The 27345-nt window shown below is 34.6% G+C and overlaps 1 protein-coding gene and 1 pseudogene across 1 annotated transcript in view; one reads left to right on the forward strand and one right to left on the reverse strand.

Moving 5' to 3' along the window:
• The window catches only part of RSRC1 (arginine and serine rich coiled-coil 1), a 414695-nt gene that overhangs the window by 234579 nt on the left and 152771 nt on the right, over positions 1–27345 (reverse strand). The gene's annotated exons all lie outside the window — the stretch shown is intronic.
• On the forward strand, positions 22564–23630 carry LOC132684101 (U6 snRNA-associated Sm-like protein LSm3 pseudogene; annotated as a pseudogene).

A 27345-nucleotide genomic window follows, 5' to 3' on the forward strand; every position in this document is an offset into this window, starting at 1 on the left:
CGCTTTCTTGATAAAAACCCTCAAGAAAGTAGGGATAGAAGGAACATACCTCAACATCATAAAACCTATATATGAAAGGCCCACAGCTAATATTATCTTCAATGGGGAAAAACTGAGAGCTTTCCCCCTAAGATCAAGAACATGACAGACAGGGATATCCCCTCTCGCCACTGCTGTTCAACACAGAATTGGAAGTCCTAGCCTCAGCAATCAGACGACAAAAAGAAAGGCACCCAAATTGGCAAGCAAGAAGTCAAACTTTCCCTCTTCTCAGATGACATGATATCTACACAGAAAAAGCAAAAATCAGTTGCATTTCTATACACCAATGATGAAGCAGCAGAAAGAGATATGAAGGAATTGATCCCATTTACAACTGTACCCAAAACCATAATACCTAGGAATAAACCTAACCAAAGAGGTAAAAGATATGTACACTGAAAAGTATAGAAAGCTTATAAAATAAATTAAAGAAGACATCAAATAAGATATTAATCACTCTAATGTATTTAATACAAAACAAAAAAAACTGGGAAAAACTAAATGCCCAATAATGGCAAACTACAAAACAAAATACAATAACATCCATACAAAAGAAAATCATATAGCATTTAAAAATTATGACGTAGTTGTATATATCCACGAAAATGTTCTCATGGCATAGTAAGTTTTTAAAAGAGTGTATTACCAAATGATATGATGTCAGAGTTGCTAAAAAAAAAAAAAAAAGCCTTATACATGCACATGCACAGTATTAGTGCATATATGTGTATATCTGTATATAACTGAAAAGTTATAAACCAAAGTGTCAACAGTATTCAACAGTGGAATTCTGAGTGATATTTATGTGCACTCTAATTCTCTTATGTTTTTTAAACTTTCTTCCATGAAACCACATTACTGCCAGTCCAATTAAAACAATAAGTATTTTTAAAAATCTTCACAGCTACTCTGTAGCGTAATACATTATCCTCATTTTGTAGAAAAGGGATCTTTAGCTTAGGGCAAGAAAGTAACTTGTTGGGGCGCCTGGGTGGCGCAGTCGGTTAAGCGTCCGACTTCAGCCAGGTCACGATCTCGCGGTCCGTGAGTTCGAGCCCCGCGTCAGGCTCTGGGCTGATGGCTCGGAGCCTGGAGCCTGTTTCCGATTCTGTGTCTCCCTCTCTCTCTGCCCCTCCCCCGTTCATGCTCTGTCTCTCTCTGTCCCAAAAATAAATAAAAAACGTTGAAAAAAAAAAAAAAAAAAAAGAAAGTAACTTGCTAAAATTTAGGACAAAATTACTGTATCTGAATCCAAAGCTCATACTTTTTCTTTTACAATAGAAATGTTACCTCCTGTTTTAGATAAAATAAGACTAGATCTACATTCAGTCCACACTTTTCCTATTCTACCCACCCCTGAAAAACTTTCTTATGAATTATCTGTGTACATGCCTCTTAACCTTCAGTGTTCTAAGAGTGAAAGTCTACATTTTTGTTCATTTTTATGTCATCTACAGTGTTTAATACTAATAGAATCTTCCTCAATTTGGTACATGATTATATAAAACACAGATGAACTCAATTTAAAGTCAGAAAATGTGAAACTGGAATAGAGATAATTAACATAGTTATGCCCACAATGCATGAGACAAATGGCAGTGGTGAACCTTTCAATAATTGATCCAAATTGGTCCAAGTTCTGCCACATTCCCTTCCTTTCCCACTTTGTCTATATTAGTTTTGGTTCCTATCACTTCACACCAAAATTCCTCCAATACTCTTCTCCCTAACATCTATGTCTTCATACACCAAATTCATGATTCTGTCTGTTTTCTAACATACAATACCTGGCTAATAATTTTCTTCTACTATCCAAAATGTACCTCTCCTCAGACCAGTTCATTATCACCTCCATGATTTTGCTCATGCATTTACCTACCTTGTCTTCTCTTCCTCACTACATCTTCAAATTCTAAATATTTATTGTACAAGAACCAAAACCTCACTTCTGCTATGTTAATAATTTCTTAGATCACTAAGCTTATAGTCACTCCTTGACATTCAATGGCTAAGTTCTAAGAACTTCTAAATACCCTTAATTATGAATGCAATAATGTATGTAAAGTTCTTAGCAGATTGTACTTAGCATATATCACTAATTATTATCAATATCATTATCACTGTGTAAACATTTCAAAAGTATTACTCAATACATTACAACTGAAACAAAGCCACTCTTGAGATAACGATGCTGAGAAGTCACTTGGCCTCATTTACCAGCCAAGCGGTATGACTCCTGTTTATCATCCTCATAGAACCTATGCTTTAATGTCATGCCACAAAAAAAAAAAAAAAGACAAAATTTCACATGAAGTGGGCCATATAAGCCCTATTCGAATAGAAAGAATATTAAATCTATGGCTACCAACTGCATTGCCCTTATAGAAAATTCTCCATAATTCAGCACTTAAAAAGTCCAGTAATCATTTTAATGTGGCTTCTATGTATGTATCCATTCCCCAGGTTAATTATTTAAGTAAACCTTTTGTTACCACATGAAGATTTTAATAAGTCTTCTGATAAGCATGGATTCTTGGTGTGGAATGGCAATCAAACCTTAACTTTCCCCAAACTACACATTAAAGATAAAAGTCTTTGGGGCGCCTGGGTGGCTCAGTCGGTTGAGCGTCCGACTTCAGCTCAGGTCACGATCTCATGGTCTGTGAGTTCGAGCCCCGCGTCGGGTTCTGGGCTGACAGCTCAGAGCCTGGAGCCTGCTTCGGATTCTGTGTATCCCTCTCTCTCTGCCCCTCCCCCGTTCATGCTCTGTCTCTCTCTGTCTCAAAAATAAATAAATGTTAAAAAAAAAAAAATTAAAAAAAAAATAAAGATAAAAGTCTTTGGTCTTAGAATATGGTAACTAAAACAATTTTGTTTACATATCACTAATTATTAGCTAATGTTCACAAAATTTGAATTGGAAGATTTCATTAGGAAAAGAAGAGTTGTAAACACCATGACAAAATACTGCAAATGCTATAGTAGAATTCTAAAATTGTGAAGCTATGGGGTGAAGGACTTTGAGGGTGGGGAAGAGATGGAAGCTATGGATAGTGCAGTACAGGAAATACCTCATTAGAGGTGATGCCAGAGGTTGCTTCTGACAAGGGCCACCCCCACTACCTGGCCTCTGGAATCAGTTCCTCTACCTTCTTTAAGGACTTCACTCCTTCAATTATCTGTTCTCTTTCCCCTACCCTGTACTGTTACTACGGAACAATTAGGGGTTGAGATGGTCAGTTAGGACCAATAAATCAAACTAAAAGTAACAATCAAACTTTTATTCATTCACTTGTAACAGTGCAATCAAGAAGCAAAAAGGAGCATTTGCCCCCCTTAATGGTCGACTTCTGTCTAAAAGAACAAGATGGGCAAGGATCAGGTGGATGCAGGGCAGGAAAGTGGGAGTAGGCAGCTAAAATGGAGTGGAGGGGGACTCATCTCACTGCTGAGAAGCACCAACAAAAGACTCTTGCCCCTTTACAGACAAATGGACCATGGGGAGGGAAAGGAGGAAGGACTAGTAATGGAAAAAGACTGAAATAAAATGGAGAAAACTGCCATAGATCCCAATAAGGAAGCCTCTGGCTGGAAGCAACTGGCCTAGAAATGCCTATGGTTGGGTCTGAAAGATCACCTATAGGATTTTGGAGTGGGGTTGGACTTCTCAGATACCATCCTACTTACTTCTCTGCTTCCCTCAAACTTCTTGAAAAACTATATACACACGATGTCTCCACATTCCTACCTCCCATCATGTCCACAAATTACTCTTGCTAAAGTCATCAGTGTTTTCCCCATCTTACCCAAACCACTTTGTTATCCTTCTCTTTATACACTTTTTAGAAGCAAGTGTTACTGTTGAATACTCCTTCCTGCATACCCTCTCCTCACTTGTCTTTTATGACATTATATCATCAGGTTTTCCACTTTTTCTCAAAAAATGACTGAAGTTTTGTAGGGTTATGTTCCTCCCTCCAGCCATCAAAGGTTAGAGCTCCTCAAGGCTCTCTCCCAGGTCCTCATCTTGTGCAATACTTTCTTGTTAATCTTCCATTCCCTCATGCATAGTATTGATAGCAATCTATAGTAAATGACACACACACAAAAAGCATAGTCTTCAGAGGGTCCAGATCCATTCATTCAGTTCTCTATTTGTTATCTCTATTTGGCTGTCTCAAAGATCCAAAACAAAAAACAAAAACTTATTATACTCAATGGGTCAAAAACTGAACTTTTAAATTCCTCCTTCAAACATGATGCTTTTCAGTATTTCGTGTTTCAGAAAGGAGTCACATCACCCATCCTTTTGTTCAAGTCAAAAACCTGGGACTCCACCTTTAATTTCTTCTGTCTGTTCCTACCAATATAATCTGTCGCTAAATCCTATTGATTCTACCTCTTAAGTAACCACAGAAACTATCTCTACTTATATAAACTGCCACCATCCTAGTCCAACTACCATCGCCTCTGGTCTAGTTGTCTTCATTCCCTCGTAATTATTTCCCCCACGTCCACTGTTGCTTCCCTCCTATCTACATAATACAAAACAATCTAATCGTGTAAGAATAGATCATATCAATTCCCTGCCTGAAGCTCTTTAATGCCTTTCCACTGAAACCAACATGATTTGCGCCCCTCCCCCACCCCCACCCCTGCCCCGGTCTCAATCATTTATTCATTCAACTATTACTGAGCATAACCTTCGGGCAGATTCTATGCTGAGTGTCAGGGATTATGAACAAACTGGAGTGCAAGGAGCTTATAGACAGGCATGGATCACACACAACTAACACACAAACATGTACATTAGTAACTGCGACATGAATAACATTTCAAAAGTACTGTGAAGAAATAATTCAGGGACCTGTGAGATCCAATAAAAGGAATACGCATTTAGAAAGTCAAGGAATTCTTCCTTCATCTTATTTCACTGTTATGCTCACTCACTGCATGCTTCCTCTTCAGTATAGCTCTCATGCTTTTTAAGCTACGCACAATCTGAACACCCTTCCAAATTAGCTGAGCTTTGACTCCGAAGTAATCCAAATATAGGAAGATAAGGATTATTCTATGAACTGTGAATCAAGTGTAAGTTAAAGACAAGAATATACAGATTACATAATCTAGGTGATAGGAGAAATGATGAATATTGCAAGTCCAGTGGCAGCAATGCTGGTGCTGCCGAGGCCCATATATTAACCATATTGACCCCATGATACAGCCATATTAACTCCTGTTCATTTTCATAGCCTGGTTTCTCAGAGTTCCACTTATTACATAAACTACCCGATAGTCTTGCATAAGCTGTATTTGTTTACTTTCAGTCTTTTCTAATAGAATCTAAGCTCAGTGAGGGCAGTTTACATGTAGACAGGAGGGAATGGCATGTGTAAGTCCTGCAGGCTTGAAATAGCCCTGCATGTAACAAAGATTTTTGTTTTTTCTAGTTCACATAAAGTGAAAGGACAAATGAAAGTTCTTCTAGGAGCTACTGTCTTATCAGAAATGGTTTAGTATTTGGCCACATAAAATAAAAATTAACATATCCAATTCATGGGCACTTTCCACAAAATAAGTATTAGCAGTATTTGAAGGCCAATAGAGAATTCAAAGGGTTACCAACAATTCTCTTGAGTTGAGAGTCCAAATCAGGGGTCAGCAAACTATGGCCCAAGGGCCAAATCCAGCCTGCCACCTGTTTTTGTATAGCCCATGACATGGACTAGTCTTTATAATCTTAAATGGCCGGAAAGAATTAAAATAATATTTTGTGATATGTGAAAATTCTTGAAGCCCTAATTTTTTTGTCAATATATAAAGTTTTGTTGACACAGCCACACTCATTCCTCTACAGTTTTCCATGGCTGCTTTAGTGCTACAACATCGGTTGAATGGTTACAACACAGATCATACATGGCACGCTCATTGATTTGCACTGCTATTCTGAACACAAAAATCAGTGATGCAGTACAATTCAACAGAATTTCAAGCGCTTCATGAATTGTTGTAATGTGACATTTAATTTTTGTTTAATACCAGTGTATATAATCATGTCAAAACAAGGATATAAGAGAAAAGGGGACTTCAAATGACATACTTTTAAGGTGCAGGGGAGTGTAGATTATGTTATGAAATTAAATGGCAATGCATTGTGTTTATTATACAATGACACTATGGCTGTGCTAAAAGAATACATGTTGACATTCCCAAACTAAGAAGTGTTCACAATATTTCTAACTCACAGGAAAGCAGCAGTCAAAAACTTAGACAATTTAAAATGGAAGATCTCATCACAGCAGAATTTCTTCACAAAAATATAAAATGAGTTTGAGTGGTATATTTGTCATCCAGTCAATGAAAGCCATTTAACAATGATGAGTTAATTAAATAGTGTTTGACAGCAGCAACCAAAGGAATGTGTCCAGAGAAAATAAACTTGTTTAAAGTGATTAGCCTTTCAGCATGAATGGTAACTCAAAAAGTTGAGGACAAGGTTAAAGACAAGGCAAATAATTTGGGGTGGTTTTCCTTGGCTCTTGATGAATCTACAGATGTTAATGATATTGCTTAGTTGTTTATCTGAGGAGTCAGTGCTTCCTTTATTTGAAGTGACTAAAGAATTAGCTTTTGTTAATAGTCTATGTAGAACATGAAAATATTTTCAAGAAAACTGAGAAAACACTAATTCACAACGTGATATGACATATGCTAAGATGCTACATGTTATGGTGGTTAAAAATACGTACAGTACAGAGAAGCTTAGTTGGACAAATTTATAAAGCTTGTGAAAATATAAGCAAGTGTGAAAATTTAAAGCCTACGGTTATTCACTGTATTATTCATCAGCAAATACTGTGTGAAAATATTTTAATGTGTCATGTGTTATTAAACCAGTAGTGTCAAAAGTGAACCCCATTTATTCTTGTGGACTTGTCCATTGTCCATTTTGTGAGCTCTGAGCACAAACAGAAGCTTAATATCCAGATTGCTCTAACACACAGCACTTTGACTTTTGAGTTTTTACAAAAAGGATCGAGATTGAAATTTTTCTGAAAGAAAACAACTGCCCTCAACCACTTTTAGTCAAAGCTGGACAGCTTTGGAAATCAGCTTTAGATGTAGACAGTTATGTTTCTTAATGAACTCAGCCAAAAATTTCAAGGTAAACAGTGCTTACATGCAAAACTTACACGTCAAAAAGTCATTTATTTCAGTCACAACTGATGTTGTTTGGGTCACAAAATAATGTCAACCTGCTTTACGTATTTCCCATCTTGTCAAAAGTTAAAAACAAGAACCAAGATCTCTATTCCCATACACTTTTCAAGGAGTCTATTTCTGAACTCAAACTATAATTCCAGTAGCATTTTTCCAACCTTTATGCTAGTGCAAAAAAAATTTCCGTTATTTCCAAACCCACTTAACTGCAATTGAGGAACTTGGCACTTCAACTGGAAGTGATTAATCTGTAATGTAATTACTAAAAGACAAATATCAAGAAAAGAATCTAATAGAATTTTGAAAATGCCTCCCAAGCAATACAGTGTTCAATTAAAATCATATGTTCATGGATTGGGATCACTCTTTAGCAGTACCTATCTGCACGAAAAACATTCTCAAAGATGAACTATTTAAAATCTCATTACAAATTAGCATTAACAGAAGAACATTTGTAATCAATTTGATGACAGAGATCACTAACTCTGAACCCCAATTAAGTGAAATGCTATCCCCTCTAAAGAATTCCATTCTTCTCATTTATACATTTGTATTACAAAAAACTGTGCTAAATAATTACCTTTGATTTTTTTTTCAATAAAAATTGCAAACATTTGTCTCGTTGTATAAATATTTACATAATACCCTCAGTTCTGCCTCTTGGCCCACAAAGCCTAAAATTTTACAATCTAGGCCATCACAGAAAAAGTGGGCTGACCTCTCAGCTAAATTATTTAAATTCCACTTGTATTCAAGTTGTCAATCCATATGAAGATTTTCATTTGGGGAAATTTGGTGATAAGTAGAGGTAAAAAGAGATCTGTTGTTTTCTTATGATTTTGATAATTTCATGACAATCATTGAGTCACTGACAATACTGACAGTGTCTCAGAATCCAAAATACAAATGATAGACAAATTAAGAAAGGAAGATGCAACAAACTACAAAGGACAGCTAAATTAAAAACTTGAGAACTTAGTCAACTCCTCCCATATGCTTTTATTCTACTCTACATATCAAAAACATAAGAATTTTTTTAATTGTATTAATAAAATGTTACCTGAAAAACTAAAGAAAATGGCTACCCAAAATAATAAAATAAAAAAACAAAAGAAATAACTATAAGACCAATACAAAAAGACAGAAACTATTGTCTTCCATAACATCAATTCATCTCTCTCTAAAATGAAAGTTTGATAAAGAAGGAATAACATGAAAAAAAGATAAATGTGAATTATTCTACCTAAAGACTAACCCTGGCATAATCTGGAAGAAACATTCTAGTACAATGGAGAAAAATGGCTTTTTCGTCATTAATTAAAGGTAATTTAGCATAACACTGAATAATCAGTTTTACAGGCACTGAATTTTTATAAAACAGGACTGTATGAAATTATAAACACATTCTCAGTACCTCAGAATATCCTCCAAATTCATAATATTAAACATTAAAAAAGAATGTTTAAAGCTCATGTATTATAGGAATATTATTTGTCTATTATAGAGCAAGTAATAAAATTATTAAAAGACAATATAATACAATTTCAGGCTTCAAACGGGACAACACTGAAGAAGCATGCTGAATGTTTCAAATGTTATTTTATAGGGTCAAAACTATTTAAGATTTTTAACATTTAAATCTGTATGGTGTTATCACTGTAAAAACAGCAACACTGTAACTTGGCAAGGTGACATGAAAACAAGAACAAGGCAAATGACTATATATGCTCTCTTTCTGCTGAGAGTTCTGGTTTATTTCTGACATCCTAGCAGAATTATTAATAGTACCTCCTTTCACTTCTAAAGTGTCTAAGTCAAGACAATACATTAAACGGTCACCCTTTGTATATAGGAGCATCCAGCAAACATGGTCCAACCCTACAATGTAAAAGAGAGGTAACACTTGTTTAATTTGATGATGCTTGCTAACACAATCATTATCTTTAAAACACTGGCATTTTTATAAAAATTCTCAACAAACTGGGGCACCTGGGTGGCTCAGTTGGTTAAGCATCGGACTCTTGATTTTGGCTCAGGTCATGATCTCACAGTTTGTGGGTTGGAGCCCCATTTTGGGCTCTGCACTGACAGCACAGGGCCTAGTTGAGATTCTCTGTCTCTTTCTCTCTTAAAAATAAATAAACAATTTTTTGAAAAGTTCTCAATAAATTATATCAGTATAATACATGTTACGAATGCCTAGAGTTTCCATTACATAAAATAGGTCTCAGTGCCAATGTTCATGTTGCAAAGCCATAGTGTCCGTAAATGTATTCATGTTGGCATATCCATTTATTGAGAAACTTTCAAAAATTGTTTTTTAAGGGGCAGAGGGAGAGAGACAGAATCCCAAGCAGGCTCCACACTTCATGAGGAGGCCGCCGCGAGGCTTGAACCATGACCCTGGGATCATGACCTGAGGTGAAATCAAGAGTCAGAACTTCAACCACCTGAGCCACCCAGGTACCCCGGGAATAATTTATTCTTAAGTTCCATATTTTATTAAGAGTTGTGCAGCAGAACAAAATATAACTGTTTATAAGGAAAAATGACAGTGGATTTATAGAACCTGAAATTTTTAATCCTTAAACAGTATTTACAAGATACTTAACTCAGGGGCACCTGGTGGCTCAGCCGATTAAGCCTCCTACTCTGGATTTCGGCTCAAGTCATGATCTCACAGTTTGTGGCATGAAGCCCCACACCTGCTTGGGATTCTCTCTCTCTGCCCCTCCTCCTGTTCACACGCTCACTCTCTCTCAAAATAAATAAACATTTTAAAAAATAAATAAATAAATAAAAGACATTTAACTTAAAACCCCACAAGAATATGAATGTATTTGTGTGTAAATAAAGACCTTTTTCGATAGAAAATGTATATTATAGGGGCGCCTGGGTGGCGCAGTCGGTTGAGCGTCCGACTTCAGCCAGGTCACGATCTCACGGTCCGTGAGTTCGAGCCCCGCGTCGGGCTCTGGGCTGATGGCTCAGAGCCTGGAGCCTGTTTCCGATTCTGTGTCTCCCTCTTTCTCTGTCCCTCCCCCGTTCATGCTCTGTCTCTCTCTGTCCCAAAAATAAATTTAAAAATTTATTAAAAAAAAAAAAAAAAAAAAAAAAAAAGAAAATGTATATTATATATTACTTAGACTAGGCAAATACATTAACTACTATTTTGAATATTTATACTAAATGGAACATATAAGTTTTAACTATATTAACTCTCCATTAATAAAAACTACCTGGACAAGCAAAACAAGGTTCCAGGTTAATAAATTAAATATTAACAATAAATTGTTAAATTAAAACTGACATATTAATTTTGATGATTAGAGAATATAAACAGAAGCATTAGGAATTACGTATAAAAAACCTGCACAGTATTTCTTACTAAAAAGATTAAAAAACATAAGATTATGTACTTTTCTTTTTTAATTCTGAGTTCTCAAAAGCTAGTACTCATGGTTATGTAAGAGAATGTCTTTGTTCTTAGAATATGTGTACTACATTATTTATGGGTAATAATGTTTCTAATATACTTTCCTTTGGTTCAGAAGGAAAATAGATTTACAAATATATGTGTGGACAGAGAGGGAAGGAGGGCTGATAAAACAAATGGGGGCAAATGTAAACAACTGGTGACTCTGGGTAGAGGGTACATGGGAGTTGCTTGTACTCTTCTCGAAACTTCTCTCCAAGGTGGAAGTTTTATCATTAAGTTACCAAGAAAAACAGCTAATTCTATTCAATTTAGCCAAGGTTCTGTTTTTACTAACTATAATATTTTCTTTGGAGTAATTTTCTACTTTTTGAAAGCCAATAAATTCTTCTCTTTCTACCAATTACTACTATACTTAAATTAACCAAATTTAATTCTGACAAAAACAACAGTCTTAAACAAATTTTGGAAAAATGTAAGATTAAAAACTTCTACACAAAGAATAAACTCCAAGAGAAAAGATGCAAATAAAATGACTATCATAATCTTTTGTTTTTTATTTGCAAGTATAAAACTGAAGAAAAACAAAAGCCTGGAACATAGCATCTGTCATATCAGAATATAAAAAGATGATCCTGGCACAAAATGAAAAAGCTCTAATTCATTTGCAAATCAAGCCTGCCGGTTCCATTTCAAGCTGGCGGTAACTGTCAAGAGTTAACAAGATAATCACTTTCAATCCTGCCTTCAATGGTACATTACACTGTTATTCCATTCAATAAGGCCGTTCTTTGGGGCACTAGATGAATGGTTTTCATTTCTAACTCACACAAAAAGTTGTGCGGGGAAAAATCCACGGGGCTTAAGAAAGAAATCCCTTTATGGGCATTTATCTGCCGGTACTTGCTTTTAGGCAAAATGAGATATTTTGAAACATCAGTGTCCATTCACTTCCTCTATTCCTTTAGGCCCTTAATCCGTTAAAAAAAAAAAAAAAAAATTGGCATATGAGAAAAGTGCAAAACCAGTTTCATTTTCTAAATTATCAATGCACACTAAACAAAAATTCTCTTAAAATTACTCTATGCAAATATAATGCTATTCCACACAGAAGACTAATATTAACCAATCTTCTCCATATCTCATAACTCATGTGACTTTCGTAGATTACTCACCTATATTTTAGATGAAATGAAGGTGTTTAAAATTTCATATTTTCTTCCTGTTTTACCTTTAGTGATAATTTTTTAAAAACCTTTGCAGATCATTCCCAATTGAATAAAAATGAGTTTTACCTAAGTGTATCCTTGTAACGTATTAATCAAAAAACATTATAAAGGCTTTTACTATTTCATTGTTTAACTTAATTTTACAAATAAATGTAGCAGAAGTATGTGTACAATTGTTTTTGCAAAAATACTGAAACTGTATTGAAAAAAATATATACACATACATACATATTGTTTTCAATGGAAGAAAAACACAAAGTACAAGGATTTAAACGTATCTACTACTAATAGACAATTAGGTCATCTTCAAACTGTAGTTTGAGAGTAAAACCTCTTCCCTGACTCCTTATGCTGCCCTATATCCATCAATTTCACCCAATGTCACAGTGTAAATTTACAAGAACCATCTGTGTATGAATTACAACCTACTATTCAGGTCTATTTAGCAATAAAAAACAATTAATCTTTCCCTACCTACACCCTCAATTCAGAAAATAGTATTGCTATATATTTCCATGTAAATCACAATCTCCAGCCAGGACTTTTAATCCTTTTATAATCCCTAATTATCTGGGGGCAAACTTGGATTTTTAAAGCTCATATGTTTACAAATGTTTAAAGTCCTTCTAAAATCATTACTTAAAAAAATACATTTATATTGCATCCAAAGGCCTGAAGAAGTTAGAATATTCATGTTTATGACTACAAAGACTACACACTTGAATTTTTAAATTCAGAAGACTCCATGAATTCATACAACACATGACGATAATCCTTTTATGCCAAGGGAGAAAGAAGTCTTCTAACTAGGTACCTTTTCTGCAGCGGCACAAGTTCACCCAATTTTTCCAAGTCTGGTCTGACTGGTCATTTAGCCTCAAAGAGGAGAAAACTATCCTTATCCTTTAAAATAAAAAGTAAAGTAAAATAATACATGAAAAAGTAATTCAGAAAAGTTTTATATTATCCAATAGACTTGGTCATGAATACTTAAATTTTAAAAAAGTATCTAAACTAAATTTGTCATTATGAAAATAATGAATCTGTATATTTTATAAGGTCCTTAATAAAATTTAAGCTATATCAGAAAACTAGGAAATCTAAATCATAAATGGCTTGTGTTCAATCCAATATACAACAAATGTTTACATGGTATTATAAAATGACAAATTGAGCAAATTTTATTATTCCAAATTTTATAACCTTTGTAACAGAGGTGTTAAAAACCCTGTCAAATAGTATTATGGGATGATCAATAAATTATGAGTGAAATGCATGATTATCATGTGTAGTTTAAAACCAATTGGTGGGGCACCTGGGTGGCTCAGTTGGTTGAGTGTCCAGCTTTGGCTCAGGTCATAATCTCACGGTTGATGGGTTCAAGCCCCGTGTCAGGCTCTGTGCTGATAGCTCAGAGCCTGGTGCCTGCTTCAGATTCTGTGTCCCTTCACTCTCTGCCCCTCCCCTGCTCGCTCTCTCTCTCTCTCTCTCAAAAATAAACAAACATTAAAAAAGTTTTTTTAAGCCAATTGGCAACAAAGCTAGAAATTCCTGAAGAACTCTGCAAACACAAGGCTATCTGTCGAACACAATTCTTCTTAGAGCCTACCATTGTGAGTCAGTTCTTATACGGAGGGAGGATGCTAGGGTCACCCTATCACTGGGGTACTCTATCCTTTTGTTGGGTTCCAGGATCACCGTTACCTCAGGAGGTAGAAATGTTTGATCTTTCAGCTGTATGCTGCCCTGCTGCAGCTCTTTCCCTCATTAGATCCCCGGGGTTAGCTATAAGGAAACAAATACACTGGCAAAGACAGCAGGGAGAATGAGACATCTCCTACACATCAACCACTGGGACAGTGATGAAGAGGTGTCTGAGGGACTGCACAAGTCTAGCACAAAAGCTTTATGGAGGGTCACATGGCTTCCAACAAGCAACCTGATGTCCTGAATGATATATGCAGTGACCCCTTACTAACACTGACACCTGACAATAAAATTCTGGTTTACACAAATACAATTTTTAAACTACAGGAATAGCTATTTACAGAGAGAACTTTTGCTTTTGAAGTAAGAAACCTGGACCCTCTATAATCTTTAAATAGATGAACATCTATTCCAGATAATGTGTGTCTAACAAATGTAAATTTTATTATGTCAAATGAATAAAAATGTAATAAAACATTCAAATTACTATTACCATACAATACAGACAATTTTTTAGGTTGGCAAAAACACCTATCTGAATTTCTGACTATGTAGCAAGAAATTTACATTCCAAAATAACTCTTTTATTTTCTTCAGTTAAAAGTTCTAAAAGTTCTTCATGGGGTGCCTGGGTGGCTCAGTCAGTTAAGCGTCCAACTTTGGCTCAGGTCATGATCTTGTGATCTGTGAATTTGAACCCCACATTGGGTTCTCTTGCTGTCAGCTCAGAGCCTATTCAGAATCCTCTATCACCCTCTCTCTGTGCCCTTCCCCGCTCTCTCTCTTTTGCTGTCTCAAAAATAGACATTAAAAAAAAAAACCTTCATAAATTACATTAAAGCTCAAGAAATGTGTTACTTTATTGTTATTCTTATTTGAAAATCTTCCAAGTATTCAAAGAATAAACAAGGTACTTCATGAAGATAACTCCTTAAAATTGGTTAAAAAAAGAAAGCTCTCTACTGAAAATATTAGAACACATGGTAGTTGGGGAAAAATAAACTTATCAAATGAATAAGAAAGAAGGGAGAGAAATTTAACAAACATGTAGAAATGATATATTTTAGAAGCCTCAAATTTTAAGAATATGATATTGCTTCATCAATGATTCTTAGTTATCATGCATGGTAACCTAATATTAATTGTATTAGCTTATCACAATCAGAGTAAGGTAAAATAATGAAATAATTTTCTAAATATCATTTGATAACATGTTTGAATATTTTAAACTTATCTAAAACAATCTGAAATTGATATTAATAAATCATAAAGATTTCCTAAAAAATAAAAGTAATATTAAAAAAGCAAACAACACAAAGAGAATAATAAACAATGAAAACTGGCAATTCATCAAATAAATATAAATGATCAATGACTCTATAAAAAGATGTTCAACCCTAATAATAATATCTAAGAAATAAAAATCAACCTAATAAAATATCTGTGATTTTTTGCCTAGTGTAATTACAAAATCTATCTTTAAGATTATACCTTGTTTGTAAGTGGTTGTGGGTAAATGAAAAGTCTCACACAGAGCTATTGATGTATAAATTACCAAACCCATTACAATGTAGAGCTAAGAAACAAATACTCTTAGCTTAAACAATCTACTTCTAGAATCTTAGGTAAAGAGAAATATAAAACAATTTTGAACAAAGTTTTATACTATGATATTAATTACATAGTGGAATCCTGGTTAAGTCTGAGCTAAAGACTGAATATATTACGTTAAAGACTAAATACGACTAAGTAAAGTTAAAATAAGTATATTCTCATAAGGGAATAATATGTTCTCTGGATATTAACAGTAATGTTTTAGGAAAATGATTACAACATATTCTTTAAAAGGATATGTTAACAGTATATACAGTAGTAGGCCAATTTTGTAAAACCAAAAATACTGAGAAAAAGAGTATAATGTTACCAAAACATAAAAAAGTGTCTATTGTAAGAGGTAAGGTTAAGGATAACTTTTACTGCTTTTTTAAATTCTCTTCTATAATTCTCAAATTATTTTACAATGAACATATATTAGTTTTATATTCAGGAAAAGTATTAAAGAAAAAAGTTTCTACTTTAAAAGAATAAAATCTATGGGGCGCCTGGGTGGCTCAGTCGGTTAAGCATCCGACTTCGGCTCAGGTCACGATCTCGCGGTCTGTGAGTTCAAGCCCCACGTCGGGCTCTGGGCTGATGGCTCAGAGCCTGGAGCCTGCTTCCAATTCTGTGTCTCCCGCTCTCTCTGACCCTCCCCCATTCATGCTCTGTCTCTCTCTGTCTCAAAAATAAATAAACTTAAAAAAAATTTTTTTTTAATAAAAAATAAATAAATAAATAAAAGAATAAAATCTCTGCAATCAAAAAATCCAAACCAAAAAAATTAATTTTCTAATATCCCAGATAGAAAAGGTTTTACTATAATCTTCCAAATTTATGTACACTGACATCAGCACAGAAATCTATGCATAAAAACTACTGAAATATTTATCAAATAAAAGTCTCTTAGGGATGGAGAAGTAAAATGATCCTCAGCCACAATTTTGATCCCATCATTTCTAAAGCTATAAATTCATTATTTTGAATGAAAGGTAAATGCCTCAGAGGCTATATTTTCAATGTTTAAAACAAAAGAGAAAATCTAATGTGATTAATAAATGTTCCTTCAAGAATTTCATGCAACTGTTGGTAGGAATGCAAACTGGTACAGCCACTCTGGAAAACAGTGTGGAGGTTCCTCAAAAAATTAAAAATAGACCTACCCTATAACCCAGCAGTAGCACTGCTAGGAATTCACCCAAGGGATACAGGAGTACTGATGCACAGGGGCACTTGTACCCCAATGTTTATAGCAGCACTCTCAACAATAGCCAAATTGTGGAAAAAGCCTAAATGTCCATCAACTGATGAATGGATAAAGAAATTGTGGTTTATATACACAATGGAGTACTACGTGGCAATGAGAAAGAATGAAATATGGCCCTCTATAGCAACGTGGATGGAACTGGAGAGTGTGATGCTAAGTGAAATAAGCCATACAGAGAAAGATACCATATGTTTTGACTCTTATGTGGATCCTGAGAAACTTAACAGAAACCCATGGAGGAGGGGAAGGAAAAAAAAAAAAAAAAAGATGTTAGAGTGGGAGAGAGCCAAAGCATAAGAGACTCTTAAAAACTGAGAACAAATTGAGGGTTGATGGGGGGTGGGAGGGAGAGGAGGGTAGGTGATGGGCATTGAAGAGGGCATCTTTTGGGATGAGCACTGGGTGTTGTATGGAAACCAATTTGACAATAAATTTCATATATTAAAAAAAATGAATAAACTTAAAAAATATTAAAAAGAATTTCATGCATTTTTAAACTATTAGCAATAAACACATGAAATAAATTTTTAGTATAAAAATTCTCTCAAGTCACAGTATCTCTATTTTAAAGGTTTTGTGTTAATGCAATTGTAAGATTAAAATTAAGAGTACTTCTAATAATAGTGAAGGAATGAATGATGAAGCAAAACTTCCAACATAAAAAAATTGTGAAAACTGGGGCACCTGGGTGGTTCAGTTGGTTAAGTGCCCGACTTTGGCTAGGGTCATGATCTCGCAGTTCATGGGTTCGAGCCCCATGTCAGGCTCTGTGCTGACAGCTCAGAGCCTAGAGCCTAATTTGGATTCTGTGTCTCCTTCTCTCTCTTCCCATCCCCCACTTGTGCTTTGTCTCTCTCTGAAAAAATGAATAAAACATTTTTAAAAATTATAAAAACCGAATAACATAATAAAAAATCTACTTTAAAACACTGGACAAAATCCAAAAAGCCACTGAGAATAGTTCAATCTCAAAAATTTCACTTAGAAATTAAAAGAATTGCCATTTTGTGGCTATCTGGTATGAGGGCACTCTCGAACTATCATATCTGTGGTTGTAAAAACATAATGGCAGAAAACTACCACCTTGTCAGCTCATGGTGTTAGAATCCGAATTCAGGATTGAAAGAGCACAGGAAATTTAAAGGGAGAAATATTAGCAGCAAGAGTATCACAGACAGAATATGACCCAAACCTGAATATAACCTACCAAGTTCTGACAAGTAAACTACACATACTAGTGTTTAGGGAAAATTTTCAGGGAATCCAGTAAAAATGTAGGTAGTGATCAGAGAAAAATGTACACACTTGATGCTTTTTGAAACTGAATGAGTCCCCCAAACATGTGTGCTATGGACTGAATGTTTGTGTTCCCTAAAATTCATATGTTGAAACCCTAATCCCCAGTGTGACTGCATTTGGAGGTGGGGAACTCTGGGAGATAAGCAGGTTTAGATGAGATCATGAGGGCAGATTCCCCATGACTGAATTAGTGCCTTTATAAGATGTGGAAGAGACCATAGCCCTCCCTCTTTCACCATGTGAGGATTCAGGAAGAAGGTGGCCATCCACAAATCAGGAAAAGGGCCCTCACTACACACCAACCATACTGGCACCTTGATCTCATACTTCCCAGCCTCTAGAAATATGAGAAATAAATGGCTTTTAAGCCATCCAGTCTGTGGAATTTGGTTATATCAGTTGGAACTAACTAAGAACTGATTGCATCTCTGCTGGCAGAAAATTGATGTAAAATGGACTTGAAGCATCTAAGTATAAATTGTAAAACTGGTAGAGCAGCTGAAAATTAGAGAATCATCTATAGAAGAAAAGCAGACAGAGTGAGCTCTATCTCAATCTACAGTCTTGGCTGGCAATCAAGGAACAAAAGAGGAACAGAACAGATCATGAAACCAGTTTTAAAAAGCAGCAGTAGAAACCATAAAGTATATGGAGATATCAGATACTGCCTACAGTCAAGAGAGGAAGTTTGCTGTTTAAGGTAAGCAAAGAACAAAAACAAAACACCACAAAATAAAATACTCCCCAAAGTACACAACTGAATCTAGAGTGGTTACAATGTTCAAATCTTAAGTCAAAAATACTAGACATGCAAATAAATAATAAAGTGTGGACCATATAAGAAAAAAGTGAACAGAAACTATGAGTAAACTAGATATTAGTTTTAGCAGACAGAGATTTCTTGACAGTTGTTACAAATTGTTCAAATATTGAAGAAAAAAATAGTATCAATGAATGAACAGATATGAAATCTCATTAGAGACATGGAAACTATTTTTTCCCCTGAGGAAAATTCTAAAGCTGAAAGTAAAAAAAAAGGCAAAACAAATATCAGTGAGCTTAATGATACATTAATGTAAGTTACCCAATCTGGAGTACAATGAGAAACAAAATTAATGAAAATGAATAGAACCTCAAGAGATCTGTGGCATAAGAGTAAGTGGTTCAGCATATGGGCCAGTGGAATACCAAGAAGAAAGGAAGAAATGAACAATATTTTTAAAAATAATGCTCCCAAACTTCCCAAATTTGGTGGAAAACACTGATTTACATAGTCAAAAAACTCACTGAACAACAAGTGAACTAAACATAAAGAAAACCACTCCCATATGCATGACAATAAAAGTGCTAAAAGCCAAAGATAAAGAGAAAACAGTAAAGAGGCCAGGGAGCAAAAATAAATTATATAAAGGGATAATTATAAGATTATGGCTAACTGCACATCAGAAACTTTGAAAGTCAAGACACTGGAACAATATTTGATGTGGAAAAAAAAAACAAAACTTGTCAGCCAAGAACTATACAGAGGAAAACTATCATTCAAAATTGAAGATGAAATAAAGATACTATTTCTTAGAATAAGTAGAATGATAAGCTGAAGTAGAATGTAATAAGTTAAAGATGTAGTTTAATGGGAAAAGTTAAAGATGTAATCTCTAGGGCAACGAAAGAAACTAATACAAGGAAATATATTTTCAAAACAATAAGGAAATTTAAATTAAATACTAAAAATTATTTGAGTAACAAGAAAAAAGAAGGCAAGAAACCTAATTCAAGAAGATACATGCAGCTCTGTGTTTATTACAGCATTATTCACAAAAACCAAGATCTGCAAGCAACCGGTGTTCATCAATAGATGAATGGAAAAAGAAAATGTGATCCGTGTGGGTGTATATACGTATGTACATATACATATATAAGCGTATATATACATAAACACAAATACATATATACACACACATACACATACCTATATATACAAAAGAATATTACACAGCCATAAAAAATAATGAGCTCTTGCTACGTTCAATTAACACAGATGGACCTAGACAGTATAATGCTATGTGAAATAAGTCAGAGAGAGACAAATACCATATGATTACACATATATATATATATAATTTAAGAAACAAAACAAATGAACAAAAAAAAAAAAAAGAGAAAAAACAAAAAACAGACTCTTAAATAAAGAGAACAAACTAGTGATTACCAGAGGGGAGGTTAGTGCGGGGATGGGTGGAAAAAATAAAAAAAGAAACAGAGAGAAAAATGCCATAATTTTTAAAAAGCTAAGGAAAATTACAGAGATAAATACAACCATATCCAAAATTGTATTAGGTAAAAATGGATTAAACCATTCACTTAAAAGGCACAGTCCAAATGTATTAAAAAAAAAATAAGATCCAAACATAGGCTATCTAAAAGAAGCCAAATTTAACATGAAAAACAGAGACTGAATGAAAAAACTAGAAAAATGAGGTGTTATACAACTTGTAAGAATAAAAAAGCTAGAATAGATAGGTTAATACTATTCAAAACAGACCAGGGAAGCAAGGATTCCTACAGATGCAAAAAAGACAGTTTATGATAACCGGGCTACTGTAGGAAACTAATATAACAATTACAAATGCATATATGCTTCCTAACAGACTTTAAAAACTATCAAGCAAAAGCATGCAGAATTAAAGACAGAAAACGAAGAATTCAGAATCTTACATGGAGAAATTGACATATGTCAATTTAACAAGGAAAGAAATTAATAATTATAGAGAAGACCTGAACAATAATATCACCACCTTAACCCAACTGATATTTATACAGCACTATGCCTGACAACTGCAATATACTCACTATTATATGATAAACTGTAGGACAATTAAAAAAATCTCAGAAGATTCAAAGGACTAAATCTGATGAAGTACACTTTCTGAATACAACAAAATTAAATTAAAATTCATCAACAACAAAACATCTATAAAAGACCAAAATATCTAACTAAAAATAGTGCTGCAGAAAATTTATAGTGCCCAACATATATAAGAGAAGTGGATTTTTGCTACAGTATCAAGGTATCAGTCGAATTTAATCAAGAAAGAAGGTCCTGGAGTAATTGGCTACCTGTATCAAAAAAAAAAAAAAGGACATCAAGCTTACCTCACTTTATAAGTCAAAATAAATCATGGACATAAATGGAAAAACCAAGCCTATAAAAACTACTAGAAGAAAATCTTTGTGACCTTGAGGTAGAGAAGGTTTAAGCAAATATCAAGATTTAGTAAAATTAATAAATTGGAACTTTATCAAAGTTAATAGCTTTTGCTCAACAAAAAACACATGGGAGATTGAAATAAAATTTAAAATGGGCAGAAGACTCTAAGACAGTAAAAAGGAATATACTCTGTATCTCTCTCTGAAATAATCACAAAACAAAATGTCAAAACAACAACAATAACAAAACCAAAATGTTTTTAAAAAATGATTTACAAGGGGGTACCTGAGTAGCTCAGTCAGTTGAGTGTCTGACTCTTGATTTCAGCTCAAGTCATGATTACAGGGTCATGGAATAAAGGCCCACGTGGGGCTCCATGCTGGGCATGGAGCCTGCTTAAGATATTCTTTCTTTGTCTCCCTCTCTCTAGCCCTCTCCCCCACTTGCGTTCTCTCTTAAAAAAAAAAAAAAAAAAAAAAAAAAAAAAAAAAAAAAAAAAAAAAAAAGATTTACAAGACATTGGAAATCAGGCAACAAAGAACAGTGATTCCTGAGAGACAAGAAACAAATGAATGGAGGCTTATCACTACAGATCACAGCACAAGGAGAGAGAACCCAGGTGGAGCCTGGCAATCTCTGGATGTGAGGAGTCAGAGCTGAGATTCCATGGAAACTAAGGCAACTAGAGTTCATAGGACAGAGGACAAGAGGGGAGACAGAGCACATAGACAGAACTGTAAAAATCTATCGAGAATCCCCTTTGTATATTCAGCAAAGTACTAAATAGGGCATGCCTGTAAAGCAAGTACAAGAAGCAAAGAAAACACCATCCCAAAGAAATGGAGACCAGAACCTGATGCTGAAAGTGAAAAAGAATGCTGCTCCAACAAGCTAGACAGGAAAAACTCATAATTCACAGGCATTTGTTAGAATACTCATCAAGTTCATACCTCAGTTATGAGGAATAGTTAGCACTAGACTGAGTACTGCTCCAGACCTACCTATCGAATCATAATAGCGAGACCTAAGAGGCCAAATTGTCTCCAAGGAACTTGACTGCAACCCAGAATAAAGCTTAAAAATGTGTATTGGATTGCAAAAATATCCACCCAAATCCAGAATTATGCTTGGAAATTTCAATTCCTTTCTCTTAAGTAAAGAGAAAAATCTTTAGCAAGGACGTAACAGAGGTGACTACACTATCAACCAACTTGACCCAGTTGACATTTACAAGACACCCTATATAAGAACAAGCAGAAGAAGCAGTTTTCAAAACATTCATTAAAATAGCACATATGCTGAGCCATAAAACATCTCAATAAATTTAAAAGGATTCAAATCATACAAAGTATGCTCTTTGGCATAATCAAAGTAAATAAAAAATGAGTTATAAAAAGATATCCAGAAATATTTGAAAAATAAATACCACTCTTTTAAGTAACCCTGGTCAAAGAATAAATCAAAGTGAAATCAGCAATTATTTAACTGAATGAAAATGAGAACATAACATATCAGAACCTGTGGATGCTCCTAAAGGAGAAGATATAAAGCACTAAGTACTTATATGAGAAAAGATGAAAGGTCTCAAAGCAATGGCCTCAGTTTATACCTTAAGAAACTTCAGGGTTTGAAACATGGCGCAGATGACTTGGACCAGCAACAAACTACCAACACCGTAGAGGAGCCCCTGGATCTCATCAAGCTCAGCCTGGATGAGCGAATTTATGTGAAAATGAAAAATAACAGAGAGCTTCGAGGCAGATTACATGCTTATGATCAGCATTTAAATATGATATTGGGAGATGTGGAAGAGACTATGACTACCATAGAAATTGATGAGGAAACCTACAAGGAGGTATATAAATCAACAAAACGGAATATTCCGATGCTCTTTGTCCAGGGAGATGGTGTTGTTCTAGTTGCCCCTCCATTAAGAGTTGGCTGAAACAAAGAATTCATCGTGTTATGGAATATAGGAGACTTTGTATGATTGCCTCTTTAAATGTAGAAGACACTCAAAAGAGAAACCTGCATTAATTGCAACATTAAGAAATGACCAAGGATTCTTCCACTCCTGAAATGAGTTGATTTGCAGATAACTCAAAAATTCTTAAGCTAAAGAGTATTTTTATTTTTTTCCAACCCTTTCAATAAATGTGATCACCAAGATGAAGAACTCTTTTTTAGGAGTTGATTTGCTTTGCTGTTTTCTCAGTTTCTGGTTTTTTTTCCTTTAAGTTGAATTTGATGTTTCCTTTTTGATTTTTTTTTTTTTAATGCAGCATCCTGTCTTGCCAACTTTTTAAAGTAAACACACATCTTACATTGACTTTACTTATATACATTCCTCTGTGCATCTCCTAGGTTTGAGGCACCAAGTGGACCACTGAAAATTACAGCTTTGCCAATATGTGTCCTTCCTTCAAATCCTCTGGGAAGGCAGTTCTTTAAACCAACAACTGCAGGACAGGGAGGTAGACAGAATAATGCATATACAGGATGCCATAAGAGCACAAAGAAGAACAGGTTGAGTGAGGGGGGTGTGTGGTGGTACTGTGACACTGTAGATGTTAACATGGCCATGAAATATGAAGCATGATTTCTGTTAAAAAAGAAACTTGGAAAAAAAAGGAGCAAATTAAACCCAACATAAGCAGGAAAAAGGAAATAATATAGTTCAATGTGGAAAGCAATGAAACAGAAAACAGAAAAACTATAGAAGATATCAATAAACCTAAGAGCTGATTCTTTGAGAAAAGCAATAAAATTGATAAAGCTCTAGCCAGACTGATGAGAAAAAAAGGAAAATTATTCAATACACAAATGAAAGAAGTACCATCAGTATAGATTCTACAGATATTAAAAGGATGAAAAGGGACTATTATGAACAGCTTTATGCTTATATATTAAATACCTTAGGTGAAACGAACTAACTCCTTAAAAGACAAAAACTACCGAAGCTCACTAAAGAAACAGATAACCTGCATAACAATATTTCTCTGATTTTTTTATTAATTTCTCCATTAAGGAAATTTAATTTTTAGTTATAAACTGTTCTGCGAAGAAATATCCAGACCAAATGCCATTTCTAAGTGACACCTAGATAGATTCAATTTAAATAATGCAGCAGCGAAAGAATTTTAGGTAACTTGACACTCTTAGGCCCTCAGGTTCATGCCTAATGAATTCCTTTCATGGAATATGTTCTGTGAAAATCTGTGGGGACGATGGGCAGAATTGAAGTGGGATGCTAACCCAATGTTTCTACAGAAATGCATCTGATATTTAGGGCTATCCCCTCTGGGAAGCCAAGCTATTTTATTTCACTTTAACAGTACCAGGAACACAAAACTAGTACCAGACTAGTTTATATCAGGAAAAGTAATATCAGGAGTAAACAGTAGGTAATGTGAATGGGACTCATAACTGATAATGGAAAAGGGTTTATAGTAGACATTAATCAGACGGGATTTTTTTGTCTGCCAGAAACTACATCCTTCCTAATAGCATACAGTTTACTTCTGGAACTTTACCTCTTCCCCCGTTATATGTTGTTTTTCCATGACAGTAATTCCATGCATCCTTACTACCCAACTCCATGCCTCTGATTATGGGAGATAAAAAGATCAGAAAGTTAGATACATAACTTAATCTTAGCCAATCAAAAGCCCTTTACCTGGACTTAAATTTTGAAGATAACAATGAAGCCAGAATGCAGATTTGAAAATGATATTTTTCAGAGTAGCAGCCATGGTAGTGGTGGCAATGCAACTGGCAAACCAGTTTCGGAACAGGTGGGCTCTTCTTAAAAGACAGGTGCTTGGGGCGCCTGGGTGGCGCGGTCGGTTAAGCGTCCGACTTCAGCCAGGTCATGATCTCGCGGTCTGTGAGTTCAAGCCCCGCGTCAGGCTCTGGGCTGATGGCTCGGAGCCTGGAGCCTGTTTCAGATTCTGTGTCTCCCTCTCTCTCTGCCCCTCCCCCGTTCATGCTCTGTCTCTCTCTGTCCCAAAAATAAATAAAAAACGTTGAAGAAAAAAAAAAAAAAAAAAAAAAAAAAAAAAAAAAAAAGACAGGTGCTGTGACTTTTATTCCCTTCTTGCTTTCTCAGATACTCCTGATATTTTAGCCTCTTATCAATTCTGTGAGCCCTCACTATCCTTTGCTAAATTCGTTTTTACTTAAGTTTGTCAAAGTTGCTTTCTTGTGTATAACATAAAGACCCTAAAATAATACAGGAATATTCTAAATGGAAATGTATAAGACATTACTACAAAAAAATTCAGGTATGGAGGGGCACCTGGGTGGCTCAGTCATTTAAGCCTCTGACTTCGGCTCATGTCATGATCTCATGGTTCAAGAGTTCAAGCCATGCATCCGGCTCTGTGCTGACAGCTCAGAGCCTGGAGCCTGCTTTGTATTCTGTGTCTCCCTCTCTCTGCCCCTCCCATGCTTATGCTCTGTCTCTCTTTCTGTCTCAAAAATAAATAAACATTAAAAAAAAAAGCAGGTATAGATAAAGAAGTTTTTTATTATTATTATTTTGATAGCATATGTAATAAATAGTCTTGTTTCTACAAAAAGAAAGAAAGAAAAAAAGAAAGAAGAACTTCCCAACTCATTCTTTTGAGGCCAGCACTACCTGATACCAAATATAGTCAAGGATATTATAAGAAAGTGAAACTGCAGACCAATATTCCTCATGAAAACAGATGTAAATATTCTAAATATAACTTTAGCCAATTAAATGCAACAATATATGAAATGGATAATAGACCATGACTAAGTGGAGTTTTCCACAAGAAATGCAAAAGTGCTTTACATATGAAAATCAATCAATGTAATTCACCACATTAACAATTAAATAAAAGAAAAAGATAGTCTCAATAATCACCCCCAAAAAAGCATTTTTACAAAATCCAACACATATTTCTTAAAAAAATAAAAACAAAAAAAAACACTGTCAGCAAACAAGAACTAGGAGAGTATTTCCTCAACCTTTAACTTTTAAAAGGCATTTACCAAAAATCTGCCAGCTAACATCACACTTAATAGTGAAAAAGAGTAAATGCTATCTCACTAATATCAGGAACAAGACAAAGATATCCAAACTTTCCACTTCTACCAATGTTGTATTGGAGGCTCTAGTCTGAGGAGTCAGGCAAGAAAAAGAAACAAAAGACACCCAGATTGGAAAGAAGTAAAACTGTCTTCATTACAAACAGCACAATCATTTCCACAGAAAATCTTATGGAATCTATATAAAAAAGCAACTAGAATGATAAGTGAATTTAATGAGGTTGCAGGATACAAGATCATTATACCAAATTCAAGTGTATATACATATACTACCAGCAAACTATCAAAAATTAAAATTTTTAAGTGCTACATATATATCATTTGCAGTAACATCACAAATATAAAATACTTCCGGATAAATATGAAAAAGGAAAATGTCAGAGACCTCTAAACTGTAAGTTACAAAACACTGCTGAGAAAAATCATATAAGACCTCAATAAATGAAGAAATACACCTTGTTAACATATCAGAAGACTCAATATTATTAAGCTGTTAATTCTCTCCAAATTGATCTACAGATTCAATGCAATCCCAATCAAATATAAGCAAAGTATTTCATAGAAACTGACAAAATAATTGCAAAAGTCATATGGTAATGGAAAGAACCTAAGACAGCAAAAACAACTCTGAAAAAAGAATAAAGTATGAAGGCTACGACTACACGATTCTAAGTATTATAACGCTACAATAATCAACAGTGTGGTACTGGCACCAAGACAGACAAGCACTTCTAGTGGAACAAGCCAAATGCCTACAAACAGACCAACCCCTTTATGGACATCAGATTTTATTACAAAAATAAAAGGCAATCCAAAAAAGAAAGGTGATCTGGTGGAAAAAAATATGCTGCCAATATTAAATTTTCAAGATGAAAAAAAAGAACGTTGATCCAGATTTCATATCATACTCAAAATTTATCTCAAAATAGGCCACAGACTTAAATGTAAAAACTAAAACTATAAAACTGGTAGAAGAATATAGAAAATCTTTGTAACCTTTGGCTAGGCAAAGATCTCCTAGATCAACACCAAAATCATGATCTACAAAAGAATAAATGAATAAACTAAACTTTATCAAAATTAAAAACTTCTGTCTTCAAAAGGCACTCCTAGTGAATGAAAGAAAAGCTACAGCATACATCTGATATAGCACCTGAATCTAGAAATATAAAGAACTCTCCAAACTTAATAATAAGGAAATGACCCAACATAAAAAGCAAGCAAAACATGTGGACAGATACTTCACTAAGAAATATATATAGGT

This window comes from Panthera onca, chromosome C2, assembly GCF_046562875.1.
Source record: "Panthera onca isolate mPanOnc1 chromosome C2, mPanOnc1 haplotype 2, whole genome shotgun sequence".
Classification (NCBI taxonomy): Eukaryota; Metazoa; Chordata; class Mammalia; order Carnivora; family Felidae; genus Panthera; species Panthera onca.